Source organism: Mustela lutreola, chromosome 5 (genome assembly GCF_030435805.1).
Source record: "Mustela lutreola isolate mMusLut2 chromosome 5, mMusLut2.pri, whole genome shotgun sequence".
In the NCBI taxonomy this organism is placed as follows: domain Eukaryota; kingdom Metazoa; phylum Chordata; class Mammalia; order Carnivora; family Mustelidae; genus Mustela; species Mustela lutreola.
This window is the reverse complement of record NC_081294.1, coordinates 44,897,705-44,913,465: the sequence shown is the minus strand read 5'-3', so window position 1 is coordinate 44,913,465 and position 15,761 is coordinate 44,897,705.

Below are 15,761 nucleotides of genomic sequence, written 5' to 3'. Positions count from 1 at the left end.
GAAGTCCTGGAGGGTAATAACTATAATTCTTTTTCTTTCCTGCAGCTCCTCAAATATTTTATAGGCAGTAGACAGTAACTGGATATGTACTTCTTTTGTGACTCATTCTGCCTAATTTCTCCCTTAAAATATATATATATATATGCAGTCCTCATGTTAGATGATAGTATAGGACCATAAAAATTAGTGTGCATACTGTAACTGGGCAAAACAACCTTAATTACCAATGTAATAATTGTGATTATTCTAGGAGCTTCAAAATTTTTTTTAATTTAAATTCATTTTAGTTAGCATGTTGTATATTAGTTTCAGGGGTAGAATTTAGTGATTCACCAGTTGCATATAACACCTGGAGCTCATTACATCCTGTGCCCTCCTTAATGCCCATCACCCAGTTACCCCATGCTCCCATCCACCTCCTCTCCAGAAACCCTGTTTATTTCTTAAGGTTAAGACTCTCTTATGGTTTTTATCCCTCTGTGTTTTCATCTTATTTTATTTTTCCTTCCCTTCCCCTATGTTCATCTGTTTTGATTCTTTTTTTTTTTTTTTAAAGATTTTATTTATTTGACAGAGAGAGATCACAAGTAGGCAGAGAGGCAGGCAGAGAGAGAGAGAGGAGGAAGCAGGCTCCCCGCTAAGCAGAGAGCCCGATGTGGGGCTCGATCCCAGGACCCTGAGATCATGACCTGAGCCGAAAGCAGCGGCTTAACCCACTGAGCCACCCAGGTGCCCATCTGTTTTGTTTCTTAAATTCCACATATGAGTGAAATCATATGGTATTTGTCTTTCTCTGGCTGACCTATTTCACTTAACCTAATACCCTTTAGTTCCATCCACATCATTGCAAATAGTAAGATTTTTCTTTCTTTCTTTTTTTTTTAAAGATTTTTCTTTTTGGTGGCTGAGTAATATTCCACTGAATGAAGCTATAACACACACACACAGGTTTGTTCCATCTCTGTGAAAAATGCTGATAGTATTTTGATAGGGATTGCATTGAATGTGTACATTGATTTGGGTAGTATAGACATTTTTTCTTTTTTTAAAATATTTTATTTATTTATTTGACAGAGAGAGGTCACAAGTAGGCAGAGAGGCAGGTAGAGAGAGAGAGAGGGAGAAACAGGCTCCCCACTGAGCAGAGAGCCTGATGCGGGGCTTGATTCCAGGACCCTGAGATCATGACCTGAGCTGAAGGCAGAGGCTTAACCCACTTAGCCACCCAGGCACCCCTTGACATTTTAACACACTTATATGTGTGTGTATATATATCTATATATCTATATCTTCTTTATCCTTTCATCTATCAATGGATATCTGGGTTCTTTCTATATTTTTTATATTGTGGGCATTGTTGCTATAATTATTAGGGTACATGTGCCTCTTTGAATCACTATTTTTATATACTTTGGATAAATATCTAGTAGTGTGATTTCTGGGTCATAGGGTAGTTCTATTTTTAACATTTTGAGGAATTTATTAATGTGATGTATCACATCAATTGGTTTGTGGTTGTTGAACCACCCTTGCAGTCCAGGAATAAATCCCACTTAGTTGTGGTGAATTATCCTTTTAACATACTGCCAGATCCTATTAGCTAGTATCTTGCTGAGAATTTTTACATACATGTTCTTCAGGGATATTGATTTGTAATTCTCCTTTTCAGTGGGGTCTTTGTCTGGTTTTGGGATCAAGGTAATGCTGGCCTCATAGAATGGGTTTGAAGGTTTACCTTTCATTTCTATTTTTTGGGAATAGTTTCAGAAGAATGGGTATTAATTCTTCTTTAAATGTTTGGTAGAATCCCCCCCCGCCCCCGCCCGGGAAGCCTTCTAGACCTGGGCTCTTGTTTTTTGGGAGATTTTTGACTACTGCCTCAACTTCTTTGCTGGTTATAGGTCTGTTCGGGTTTTCTATTTCTTCCTGTTTCAATTTTGATAGTTTCTATGTTTCTAGGAATTTATCCATTTCCTCCAGATTGCCCAATTAATAGGCATTCTCTTATAATTGTTTGTATTCATTGTTGGTTGTGATCTTTCCTCTTTCATTCATGGTTTTATTTTGTTCCTTTTTCTTTTCTTTTTGTTAAGTCTGGCTAGGGGTTTATCAATCTTGTTAATTCTTTCAAAGAGCCAGTTAGAAGCCTCAAAATTTTTGTCAAAATATTAAAACTCTTACTGTTGGTTATTCATATATAAAGAAATAAAAAAGTAGTAAATAAAAACAATACTTGTATAATATGATTAAGATATTAGAAACAGTAAATATTAAAGTATTTTATTTCTTCATAAAAAACCTTAATCTAGGTTATATTGTACACCTGAAACTAATATTACAATGTTTATTAACTAATGGGGATTTAAATAAAAACTTAAAAAAATATATCTAGAGAAGTTTGAGCAGTGCCCTTGCCTTCTTCCTGTGGTATAATTTACCATCAAGAGCAGACATGTTTTCTCTGCATTGGAAAACAGTCATCCTCTTTTTTAACTTTGGATTCAGTTTTAAGATTTTCTCCTTTTGTCTTTCAGTGTGACGAATTATCTCGAGGAGTTCCTTTGGTATGAAGTGTTTTGCTGGCAACACTTTTTATGGAAATCTTCCTTTTTGTCATGAACATTTTTCCAATTAGTGTTGATAAATTTGCATATTTAGAGTCTGTTGAATGGCAGCAATATTTCCACAGTCAGATCACTGATTTCTTCTATTAACTCCAATACTATCTGATTCAAATTTCATTTCTACCATTATGACTTTTTTTTTCCTGTGTTGCACTTTTAGCATTGTGGAACAATTCCCTTTTTTGACTGTCCATTCCTATAAAATGTCACATGAGCTTATCACTTGAAAGTAGGAAAGCAATATAGCTATATACTTTACTTTCTGTGTATCAACTGAATAACAGGTACACAGTGACCAATTATTATTATTTTTTTTTTACTGAACATTTATTGCTATGTAATTTTTATATATTTATTACAAACACTTTTTTTTCAAAATTAGTGCCAAATTACATAAAATATACTTATCTTTTTATTTCTGGGTAAATTTTTTTTTTATTTTCAGCATAACAGTATTCATTATTTTTGCTATTGACAGACTTTGAAAGAAGTGGTGTGACTGCTCACTCATCATAACATGCACCTGTTATTTATGTAGTGATCAGAGTGAAGAACTAGCAGCAGAATGTGCACTCTATTCAGTTACTCACAATTACTATATGGTGATAATTGTATTATGAACCATGCTGGGAGAATGGTGTTATTTAATTGTGGCAACTAACATTTGTGTGTATTCAAATTGTAAAGTGAGAACTGCATGTATATAACAAAAAATTTATTACTAAGCACATAAGTGTATTATCAATTCAAAACCCCAATATGAACTTTCAGACTTCATTACTTTCTACAGTCATGCTTTCAGTAACCTCATGGTACCATGAAATTTCTGTGTATTTTTCATCCAGTGAGATAAATTTGCTTTTGAACAGTAATTCATCCTGTGTCTGACAATGGGGAACACAACTGTCCTTGTGCATGAACAGATGGCCCTGCCCCACCTTCTGGTGATCCAGAACACAAGGGGCTTATCTACACATCCCTCCTGGGACTACCTCCTGGGGTGAAATATCTGACTAAGTGACGCAGGAGAGGAAGAGGGTACCCATGCTGGGATACGGTGGAGACCAACCCTGGCCTTGGGAACAGAGAACAGGCTGAGTAGAAGGTCAAGGAAACTTCATGATATCTCCCATGTCATGATTTGAGGCATGATCAAGATGGCCTTTTGACATTTGGTGCCATTTGACTATGGGATGACATTATCAGTGGTCATTTCTGTCTCTAGAAATCCATAGATAGTGCCCACATATCTCCTGACCCTAAAAATTTTTCCAGCATAACACAGTGTTCCGCAGCTCACATATGTAACTTATTTATTTATTTATTTACAATGGGATATAAAGGGAAAGTACATCTATGTTTTCATATGACTTTTCTTTGAGAAGAAGGAGCTGAGGTCTGGATGGTATGCAGTATGCCCAAAGCCCCATTGGTCTCCCTGTGGGACCATGATAGACATAGTCACAGATGCCCTAGAAATAAGCCTAAGGGTAAGATTTCTCCTGGGGTGAAGATGATGCTCTCCATAGGCTTATAGAAGACATTCAGTGATGGAACTATTTGGTAAAGTGGGAGCTACCTGAGAGAAGGTGAAACTTGGTATTAAACAGTTCCCAAATCATATATGTTGTTCTTGTTTCCAAGTATTCAATAAATTCTAAAAGGTCATTATATTTTTCTTTTGGATTTTTATCTTGTAAAAGCCAAATTCCAGCAAATTATATAGCAGTGTGATAGAATTAGGGATGTGCTAAAAATGGTTCCTTGGTATAAACACATGATTCTATGGAGAAAGTCAGAATTAAGCACATCTGTCCTTTTATGAACTTGCCTGACCTCATTCTTTCCTCCAGAAACCCAAAAGGAAGAGACTACAATGCCTCATTTATGCCCTTTTCATTCTTAGGAACACATCTGTGTCTTGTCTGCCATTTTTTTTTTCTAGATAATCCTGTACAAGATGAGGTCGAGGGGCAGCAAAACATTTATAGTTTTCTTTGGAGCAAGAAAATCTAGGAAATGACTGCATGTGTTTGGTGACAGAGAAACTCCATTTCCATCCACATTTTTTCCTTTGGTTTCCTGACAGTGAGAATAATCCTTACAAATCAAATGATAGAATGAAGTTATTGTTAGTAGAGAATGGAACCTCAGTACATGAGAAGGACTGGCAAGAATTACTTCCAAAAAGTCAATTTTCTTGGCTTGGAAGAAAACTTGCTGAGAGAATTATGTAAAAAGATTACTGAAACACTGACTAGTTTTTCACGAACCCTATTAAAATAGAAACGGTCATTGATAATTAGAGATAGATGAGGAGATTCAAGCAATGTCTTAACAATGAGTACGATGTCAATTTTGGAGGAAAATTTAGAATAAAGTGTTTGAAGATTTGTTTTCAAGAAGTTGTAATTAGTGACAGTCAGTATGGTTTTACTCAGAATTATTGATTTATCCTAAAACATAAATGGAAAGCCATAAATTTTTCTGGATGTTCATTTGGATACATTGTTAATGACTCAAGTTTCTGCTTTCATGGTGCCTACATCTAGTGAGTGAGATAGACAGCAAGGTAACATACTTCCTGTTAATGGTAAATATTGCAAGGAAAAATATACCAAGTTTAGGATATAGTAATATAAATTAGCCTCTCTACTCTTTTTTGATATTATTAATCCAGAGCAAGTGTTCTCAGCTGGAGACAATTTTACACCCACTCCCCCCACCATGAGACACTTGGCATTGTCTGTAGACATTTTTCCTTGTCACAGATGTATAGAGGAGCTACTTGTATTTAGTGGGTAGAGGTCAGGAATGCTGCCAAACACCCTGCAAAACATAACACAGCTTCTTGCAACAAGAATTATTTGGTCTCAAGACTAAGACTGAGAAACTCTGGTCTAGAGCATCCATTCTCAACAGGGGCAATATTGCCCCCAAGGGGAAGAAAATTGGTTTTTAAAGAGTGAAAAAACCTCCCTATGTTTATGTATAAAGCACAAATACACATACAGTACATGAAGAGTGTACAGGGTATCTATGGTAATAAAATTTCAAGGAGGCTAGATGACCGGCGGTGGGGGGGGGGCATGTCTCACAAAGGGCTCCTTGGTGGGATACAAGGAAAAAAGTTGGGAAACACTGGTCTGGAGCAGGGATCAGCAAATGTTTTCTGCATAAGGCTAGATAGTAAATATTTTTGCATTTGTGGCCACATGGTTTGTGTGGCAACTGTTAACCGCTGCCACTGAAGCACAAAAGCAACCATAGACAATACACAGATAAAGAGTTATAGCTATTTTCTAGTAAAATGTTCTCTGAAAAAACAAGAGAATGGCATTATTTGGCACATGGGCCATAGTTCACTGAATTCTGGTTTAGAACATCAGGAAAAAAACAATAAAAATACAGGATACATACATTATTAATATTCAGTTATATTAATTACAATTTATCAATGTTAGTGTGTATGGGTGAACATTAAGAAAGATTCTGTTGGGGCACCTGGGTGGCTCAGTTAAGCATCTGCCTTCAGCTCAGGTCCCAGGACCCTGGGATCGAGTCCCACATTGGGCTTCCTGCTCGGTGGGGAGTCTACTTCTCCCTCTCCTTGCTGCTCCCCCTGTTTATGTGCTCTTTCTCTGTCAAATAGATAAATAAAATATTTTTTTTAAAGATTCTGTTATATATTGGGGCACCTGGGTGGTGCCCTAGTTGATTAAGCATTTGACTCTTGGTTTGGGATGAGGCTATGATCTCAGGTCATGAGATCCGGCCCGGAGTTGGGCTCTATACTCAGCACAGAGTTAGCTTGAGATTCTCTCTTTCTCTCCCTCTGTCCCTCCCACTCATGCTCTCTCTCTCATATAAAAAAATAAATCTGGAAAAAAATACTCTTATATGAATGAACACTTAAGGGGATTTTCCCTTTGGATGCAATTAAATAATTGTCCTCCAAAATTTGATGAATAGATAGATACCAAACTTGAGAGAAATTCCTGATGATATGCCATAAAGTAGTATGGCTGGCCTTTCTGTTAAAAGGAAAATAAATTCATGAGGCATACTTACCACATTGTGAAAGCCTGCATCTGAGGTGGGAGAAAAACTGCATTAAGTGGCAGATTAGGGGTCACAACAGACAGAAATGAGGGAGGGCTGACTCCGAGAAATATAATAAGGTTTGGGTATCAAACTTCATTCTCAAAGAACACCTGTCTTCCTTCTAAAGATATGTGGTATAATAAGAGCAATCGGCTTTAGGGTAGAATATTTACATCTTCTCCATTTACTACACCTATGCTAAATCAGTGTCATATAGTCTCCGTATATTTGATCTGTTGAACTTTACCTCTGGTACCAAACCACAGGGAACTGGCACTATGAGTAAACTGTAGACACAGAGACATATGAACATCTTGACTCAATAGTCACTGAAACAAGGCAGTGTATTTCTCTATCATGTAATTGTTTAAAGGTGGGCAGTCAAGGGTATGGCAGGCCAGATCATCCAGGAACCCCACCCAGCTTCTTACCTGTGAGCCTTATTTCAGCTTATCTGTAAGATTTTAATACCACAGTTGTAGTATATATGTTCATGTTGTTAATTTGTTGTCTTGCCATCCCTAAGATGTGACCCCCTCCTGTGTCCCTAAGCCCAAGGAGGCAAAGAGGGAGGGAGAAGATCTCCCTTTAAGGTCATGACTCAGAAGTAAGGAAAGGAAAAGTGAATTGGGGGAAATTGGAGGGGGAGACAAACCATGAGAGACTGTGGAGTCTGAGAAACAAATGAGGGTTTTAGAGGGGAGGAAGGAGGGGGGATATGTAAGCCTGGTGGTGGGTATTAAGAAGAGTATGTATTGGATGGAGCACTGGGTATGGTGCATAAACAATGAATCTTGGAACACTGAAAAAATAATCACACACACACACCTTGAAAGGAAATAAAAACCACAAAAAGAGACCATACCCAGATTTTAAAATGGAATTTTTTTTAAAGATTTTATTTATTTATTTGTCAGAGAGAGACACAACGAGATGGGGTATAGTGTCCATGTCAAACCCTACCACCAAGAGGCAATACTACCCTAGAAGACTCCCCTCCTCTGGGCTTCAAAATTACCTCACCAGCAAACTAAGGGCTCATGATCCTAATCCATCCAAAACATAGAAATGGAAGGAAAACTTCCAAATTCATTTTATAAGGCTAGTATTACTCTGATCCCAAAACCAGACAAAGACCCCATCAAAAAGTACAATTACAGACCAATATCCTTGATGAACACAGATGCGAAAATTCTCACCAAAATACTAGTCAGTAAGATCCAACAGTACATTAAAAGGATTATTCACCATGACCAAGTGGGATTTGTTCCTGGGCTGCAAGGATGGTTCAACATGCACAAACTAATCAATGTGATACAATACATTAATCAAAGAAAGAACAAGAACCATATGATAGTCTCAATAGATGCTGAAAAAGCATTTGACAAAGTACACCATCCATCCTGCCAATATCAGTTATTAGCTTATACCTATTTATTTTAAAATTGGCTATAAAATCATTAGACAAGATGTTATCCTATGTAGTACACCAGAGTCCTCACCACTGTCTAATGCCATGCCCAGGCTTACTTTATTTTTGTATATTACCTTCTAGTTCTGCTAGGCAGGTGAGTTTGAACCCTGACACATAAAAAGTGCTCTTTCTGTCTCTAGGAGTGCTCACTCTGTGTGGCAGGGATTTGCAAACATTTGTATACATTCTTTCATTTAATCTTCATAGTAATCTCCTGAGAAAGGTGCATTTTATAAAGTAAAATCTGAGCTCAGAGAGTTTAAATAACTTGCTTAAATGTGTGCACTAAGTATTAGTTGAGATAAGATTCTAATCTGGGCAGTTTCTTCCCAGAACTTGTACTCTTCTTTTTTAAAAAATTATTTTTATTAACATATACATATTATTTGCCCCAGGGATATAGGTCTGTGAATCATCAGGCTTACACACTTCACAGCACTCACCATAGCACATACCCTCCCCAATGTCCATAACCCAACCACCCTCTCCCTATCCCCCCACCCCCCAGACCCTCAGTTTGTTTCCTGAAATTGAGAGTCTCTTATGGTTTGTCATCTTGTTTCATTTTTTCCCCTTCCTACCTCCCACAACCCCCTGCACTGCCTCTCCAATTCCTCCTATCAGAGATATCATATGATAATTGTCTTTCTCTGATTGACTTCTTTCACTCAGCATAATACCCTCTAGTTCCATCCATGTCATTGCAAATGGCAAGATTTCATTTCTTTTCTTTTTAAAGATTTTATTTATTTATTTGACAGAGAGAGATCACAAGTAAATGGAGAGGCAGGCAGAGAGAGAGAGAGAGGGAAGCAGGCTCCCTGCTGAGCAGAGAGCCTGATGTGGGACTCGATTCCAGGACCCTGAGATCATGACCTGAGCCGAAGACAGCAGCTTAACCCACTGAGCCACCCAGGCGCCCCAATTTCATTTCTTTTGATGGCTGTATAGTATTCCATTGTGTATGTGTATGCCATTTGCAACAACATGGATGGATCTATCTATCTATCTATCTATCTCACATCTTCTTTATACATTCATCTGTCGATGGACATCTAGGTTCTTTCCATAGTTTAGCTGTTTTGGACATTGCTGCTATAAACATTTGAGTTCACATGCCCCTTCGGATCACTACATTTATATCTGTCGGATAAATGGGTCATAGGGTAGCTCTACTTGAAACTTTTTGAGGAACCTTTCTGCTGTTTTCCAGAGTGGCTGCACCAGCATGCATTCCCACCAAAAGTATAGGACAGTTCCCCTTTCTCCGCATCCTTGCCAACATCTGCTGTTTCTTGTTAATTTTAACCATTCTGACTGGTGTGAGGTGGTATCTCATTGTGGTTTTGATTTGTATTTCCTTGATGCCAGGTGATGTTGAGCACTTTTGCATGGCAGTTTTGAGGTCGTCTTTCCCAAAATGTCTGTTCATGTCTTCTGCCCATTTCTTGATTAAATTATTTGTTCTTTGGGTGTTCAGTTTGATAAGTTCTGTATAGACTTTGATACTAGCCCTTTTTCTGATATGTCATTTGCAAATATCTTCTTCCACTTTGTCAGGTTTCTTGGTTTTATTGACTGTTTCCTTTGCTGTGCCAAAGCTTATGATCTTGATGAAGTCCCAGTAGTTCATTTTTGCCCTTGCTTCCCTTGCCTTTGGTGATGTTTCTAGGAAGAAGCTGTTGTGGCTGAGGTCAAAGAGGTTGCTTCATGTGTTCTCTTTAAGGACTTTGATAGATTCCTGTCTCACATTGAGGTCTTTCATCCATTTTGAGTGTGTTTTTGTGTGTGGTGTAAGGAAATGGTCCAGTTTCATTCTTCTGCATGTGACTGTTCAATTTTCCCAACACCATTTATTGAAGAGACTTTTTTTCCATTGGACGTTCTTTCTTGCTTTGTCAAACATAGTTGACCATAGAGTTCTGGGCTCTCAATTCTGTTCCATTGATGTATGTGTCTGTTTTTGTGCCAATACCATACTGTCTTGATGATGATAGCTTTGTAATAGAGCTTGAAGTCTGGAATTCTGATGCCACCGACTTTGATTTTCCATTTCAACATTCCTCTGGCTATTCAAGGTCTTTTCTGGTTCTATATAGATTTTAGGATTATTTTTTCCATTTCTTTGAGAAAAGTTAATGGTATTTTGATAGGGATTGCATTAAATATGTAGATTGCTCTAAGTGGCATAGACATTTTCACAATATTTGCTTGTTCTTCCAATCCATGAGCATGGAACATTTTTCCATTTCTTTGTGTCTTCCTCCATTTCTTTCATGAGTACTTTATAGTTTTCTGAGTACAGATACCTTGCCTTATTGGTTAGGTTTACTCCTAGGTATCTTATGGTTTTGGGTGCAATTGTAAATGGGATCAACTCCTTAATTTCTCTTTCTTCTGTCTTGCTGATGGTGTATAGAAATACAACTGATTTCTGTGCATCAGTTTTATAATCTGACACTTTACTGAATTCCTGTATGAGTTCTAGAAGTTTTGGAGTGGAGTCTTTTGGGTTTTCCACATAAAGTATCATATCATCTCCAGAGAGTGAGTGCTTGACATCTTCTTGCCAATTTGGATGCCTTTAATTTCTTTTTGTTGTCTGATTGGTGAGGCTAGGACTTCTAGTACTATGTTGAATAGCAGTGGTGGTAGTGGACATCCCTGCCAGGTTCCTGTCTTTAGGGGAAAAGCTCTCAGTTTTTCTCCATTGAGAATGATATTTGCTGTGGGTTTTTCATAGATGACTTTGATGATATTGAGGATGTACCCTCTATGCCTACGCTGTGAAGAGTTTTGATCAAGAAAGGATGGTGTACTTTGTCAAATGCTTTTTCAGCATTTATTGAGACTATCAAATGGTTCTTGTTCTTTCTTTGATTAATGTATTGTATCACATTGATTGGTTTGTGGATGTTGAATCATCCTTGCAGCCCAGGAACAAATCCCACTTGGTCATGGTGAATAATCCTTTTAATGTACTGTACTGTTGGATCCTACTGACTAGTATTTTGGTGAGAATTTTCGCATCTGTGTTCATCAAGGATATTGGTCTGTAATTGTGCTTTTTGATGGGGTCTTTGTCTGGTTTTGGGATCAGAGTAATACTGGCCTTATAAAATGAATTTGGAAGTTTTCCTTCCATTTCTATGTTTTGGAACAGTTTCAGAAGAATAGGTATTAATTCTTCTTTAAATGTTTGGTAGAATTTCTCTGGGAAGCTGTCTGGCCCTGGGCTCTTGTTTGTTGGGAAATGTTTGATGACTGTTTCAATCTCCTTACTGTATATGGGTCTGTTCAGATTTTCTATTTCTTGCTGGTTCAGTTGTGGTAGTCTATAGATCTCTAGGAATTCCTCCATTTCTTCCAGATTGTCAAGTTTGCTGGTATATAGTTGTTTATAATTTGTTCTTATAATTATATTTCTTTGGTGTTGCTTGTGATTTCTCCTCTTTCATTCATGATTTTATTAATTTGGGTCCTTTCTCTTTTCTTTTTGATAAATCTGGCCAGTGGTCTATCAATCTTACTAATTCTTTCAAAGAACCAGCTCCTAGTTTCATTGATTTTTTTTCTATTGTTCTTTTGGTTTCTATTTTATTGATTTCTGGCCTGATCTTTATGATTTCTCTTCTCCTGCTGTGTTTAGGCTTTCTTCATTGTTCTTTCTGCAGTTCCTTTAGGTATAGGGTTCAATTGTGTACTTGAGACCTTTCTTGTTTCTTGAGAAAGGCTTGTATTGCTATATACTTTCTACTCATGATTGCCTTTGCTGTGTCCCACAGATTCTGAACAGTTGTGTTTTGATTCTCATTTGTTTCCATGAATTTTTTCAATTTTTCTCTAATTTTCTGGTTGACCCATTCATTCTAAAGTAGTATGCTCTTTAGCCTTCGTGTATTTGAGTTCTTTCCAACTTTCCTCTTATGATTGAGTTCTAGATTCAGAGCATTGTGGTCTGAAAATATGAAGGGAATAATTTCAGTCTTAGTACCAGTTGACACGTGATTTGTGACCCAGAATATGATTTATTCTGGAGAATATTCCATGTGCAATAGAGAAGAATGTGTATTCTGTTTCTTTGGGATGGAATATTCTTAATATATCTGTGATGTCCATCTGGTCCAGTCCTTTAAAGCCTTTATTTCCTTGCTAATTTTTTACTTAGATGATCTGTCCATTCAGTGAGGGTGGTGTTAAAGTCCCCTGGTATTATTGTTGATGTGTTTCTTTGATTTTGTTATTAATTGGTTTATGTAATTTGATGCTCCATTGTTAGGGACATAGGTATTTAAAATTATTAGATCTTGTTGGAAAAACACTTTAAATATGACATAGTGTCCTTCCTCATCTCTTATTGTAGTCTTTGGCTTAAAATCTAATTTATCTTATATAAGGATTATCATCCCAGCTTTCTTTTGATGTCCATTAGCATGGTAAATTGTTTTCTACCCCTCACTTTAAATCTAGAGGTGTCTAAAATGAGTTTCTTGTAGACAGCCTATTGATGGGTCTTGTTCTTTTTTTTTTAAAATCCATTCTGATATCCTGTGTCTTTTGATTGGGGCATTAACACATTTACGTTCAGGTAACTTTTGGAAGTTATGAATTTAGTGCCATTGTATTGCTTATAAGGTGACTGTTACTGTATATGGTGTCTGTTCCCTCTGGTCTATTACTTTTAGGCTCTGTCTTTGCTTAGAGGACCTTTTTCAAATTCTTTCAATTTTTATTTGTCCTGGTAGCTTTTTCTCTCTCCTTCTATTTTCAATGAGAGCATAGCTGGATATGGTATTCTTGGCTGCATATTTTTCTCATTTCATGCTCTGAATATATCATGCCAGTCCTTTTTGGCTGGCCAGGGCTCTGTGGATAAGTCTGCTATCAATCTAATATTTCTACCATTGTATGTTACAGACCTCTTATCCCAAGCTGCTTTCAGGATTTTCTCTTTGTCACTATGACTTGTAAGTTTTACTATTAGATGATGGGCTGTGGACCTATTTTTAATAATTTTGAATGGGGTTCTCTGTGCTTCCTAGATTTTGATGCTTGTTCCTTTTGCCAAATTAGGGAAATTCTCTTTTATAATTTGCTCCAATATACCTTCTGCCCCCCTCTCTCTTTCTTCTTCTGGGATACCAATTATTCTAATATTATTTCATCTTATGGTATCACTTATCTCTCGAATTCTCCCCTTGTGGTCCAGTAGTTGTTTTTCTCTCTTTTGCTCAGCTTCTTTATTCTACATCATTTGGTCTTATATATCACCACTTCTCTCTTCTGCCTCATTTATCCTAGTTCTAAGAGCCTCCATTTTTTATTGCATCTATTAATAGCTTGTTTGATTTCAACTTGGTTAGATTTTAGTTCTTTTATTTCTCCAGAAAGGGATTCTCTAATACCTTCCCTGCCTTTTTCAAGCCCAGCAAGCACCTTGATAATCATCATTCTGAACTCTAGTTCTGACATATTATCAATGTCTGTATTGATTAGGTCCCTAGCCATCAGTACTGCCTCTTGTTCTTTTTTTTGTTGTTGTTGTGAGTTTTTTTATCTTGTCATTTTATTTAGATAAGAATATATGAATGGAGAGTAAAATACTAAAAGGGTTGCAAAGACCCCAGAAAAATATACACTAACCAAATCAGAAGAGACCCAAAGTGGGGGGGACAATGGGGGAATATGTATCTATATATGTATACGTGTATATGTATGTGTGGGTATATATAAATATATATGTGTGTGTGTGTGTGTGTGTATGTATATGATACGGATGAATAGACTGGTGAATAGAACAGAGCCACCCCCTTGATTTTGGGTGTATTCTGGTCTCTTAGAAGAAACTACCTCCAATAATTTTAAAGAAAAACTTATGTATATACAAAAATAAGGGTAAACACGATGAAGGGATGGAATATGACTGTAAAGATGAAAATTTAAAAAGATTCTAAAAAAGGAATAGATAAGATAAGTTGGTTGGGGAAAAAAGGAGAGAATGTGATCAGGCTTGAGCTAGATTTAGGGTGTATTTAGATCTATTAGAAGAAATTATATCCCAGAATTTTAAAGGAAAAAAAAAACTATATGCATACAAAAAATAAGGTTAAATACAATAAAGAGATAAAATATGACTATAAAAATGAAAATTTAAAAAGATTTTTTAGAAAAGTTAAAATACTTAAGATAAAATACTTAAAATCATTAAGAGAGGAAAGAGTAAAAGTTAAAAAAATAAGAGTAAGAAAAAAATAAAATTAAAAAAATTTAACTTTGCAAGACTTAAAGGAGCATGGAAAAAAGCCATGAATTCTGGGTGTTGCTTTCCCCTAGCTCTGGAGCTCCACGGTTCTCCTTGATCAGTGATCTTGGTCTTGGTTGGATGTTCTTGCTGATCTTCTGGGGGTGGGGCCTGTTGCAGTGATTCTCAAATATCTTTTCCCCAAGTGGAATTGGACCACCCTTGCCAGGGCTGGGTTGAGTAATCTCCTCGGGTTGCTCTGGGGAGCTTTCGTTCCCTGAATGCTTTCCGTACAGGTTTGCAGGAGAATGAAAATGGTGGCCTCCCAATCTATGGCCTCGTGGAGCGGAGAGCTCGGGGCCTCACTCCTCAGTGCACCCTCTGAGAAAAGCAGTTAGTCCCTCCCGTCTCCCTAGTCTCCAGCTGCACTCTGTATTCAGCCAGCCTGTGACCAAGCATTTGTATCTCTGGCACATGGCCCTGTTTGGAGTCTCGAAACCCAGCAGATTCCTGCAGCACATTCCTGTGGCACTCCCTGTGGGGGAGGAAGGTGAGTCTCCCTGGATCTGCCACTTGTGGGATCCCTGCCTGAAAAGCAGTGGTCCGGCTGTGCCTCGGATCATAGTTTACAGTAACCCTGAGCTGAGAGCCCTTCCTCAGCTCCATCTCTGCAGCCATCTATGTTCTGTTGTCAAAAAATTTCTGAAGTTTCTGAGATCTGCCAGCAGTGAATAAGGGACTAAAGACCTAGGAGAAGAAGAAAAAAATCTGAATTCAAATTCAGATTCTACTACTATTAATCTGCATATCATGTAGGGTTTTAAATGAATGAAAGTACATAAACTACTGAGCATAGATTATTTGTTCATAAAGTGGCCATTATTATGCTAGAAATGTTCTAATATAGATATAAGAATAATTGTTGAATGGATAAAATATCATATTGGTCCAAAAAGAGTACTGTTGAACAGATGTGTCCTTTATAAGCTGGTTATTGGCATATTTGACAGTTTTGTTCTTTGTTTAGTTTTCCTCATATTAAAGGAACATACTCCTAGGCTAGTGACTCTCCAATGAGGCAATTTTTTTCCCCACCATGACATTTGGCAATATCTAGAGGCGTTCTTGATTGTCAAAATGTGTGTGTGTGTGTGTGGTGGGGGGGGTGGAGATGCTACTGGTCATTTGTATATAGAGAGGCAAGGGATGCTGCTAAGCAGACTTCAGTGTACCAGACAGCACCCCCAGCAAAGAATTTTCTGGTTCCAAATGTTAGTAGCACCAAGGATAAGAAACCTTGCTCTAGACTAATGCAAAA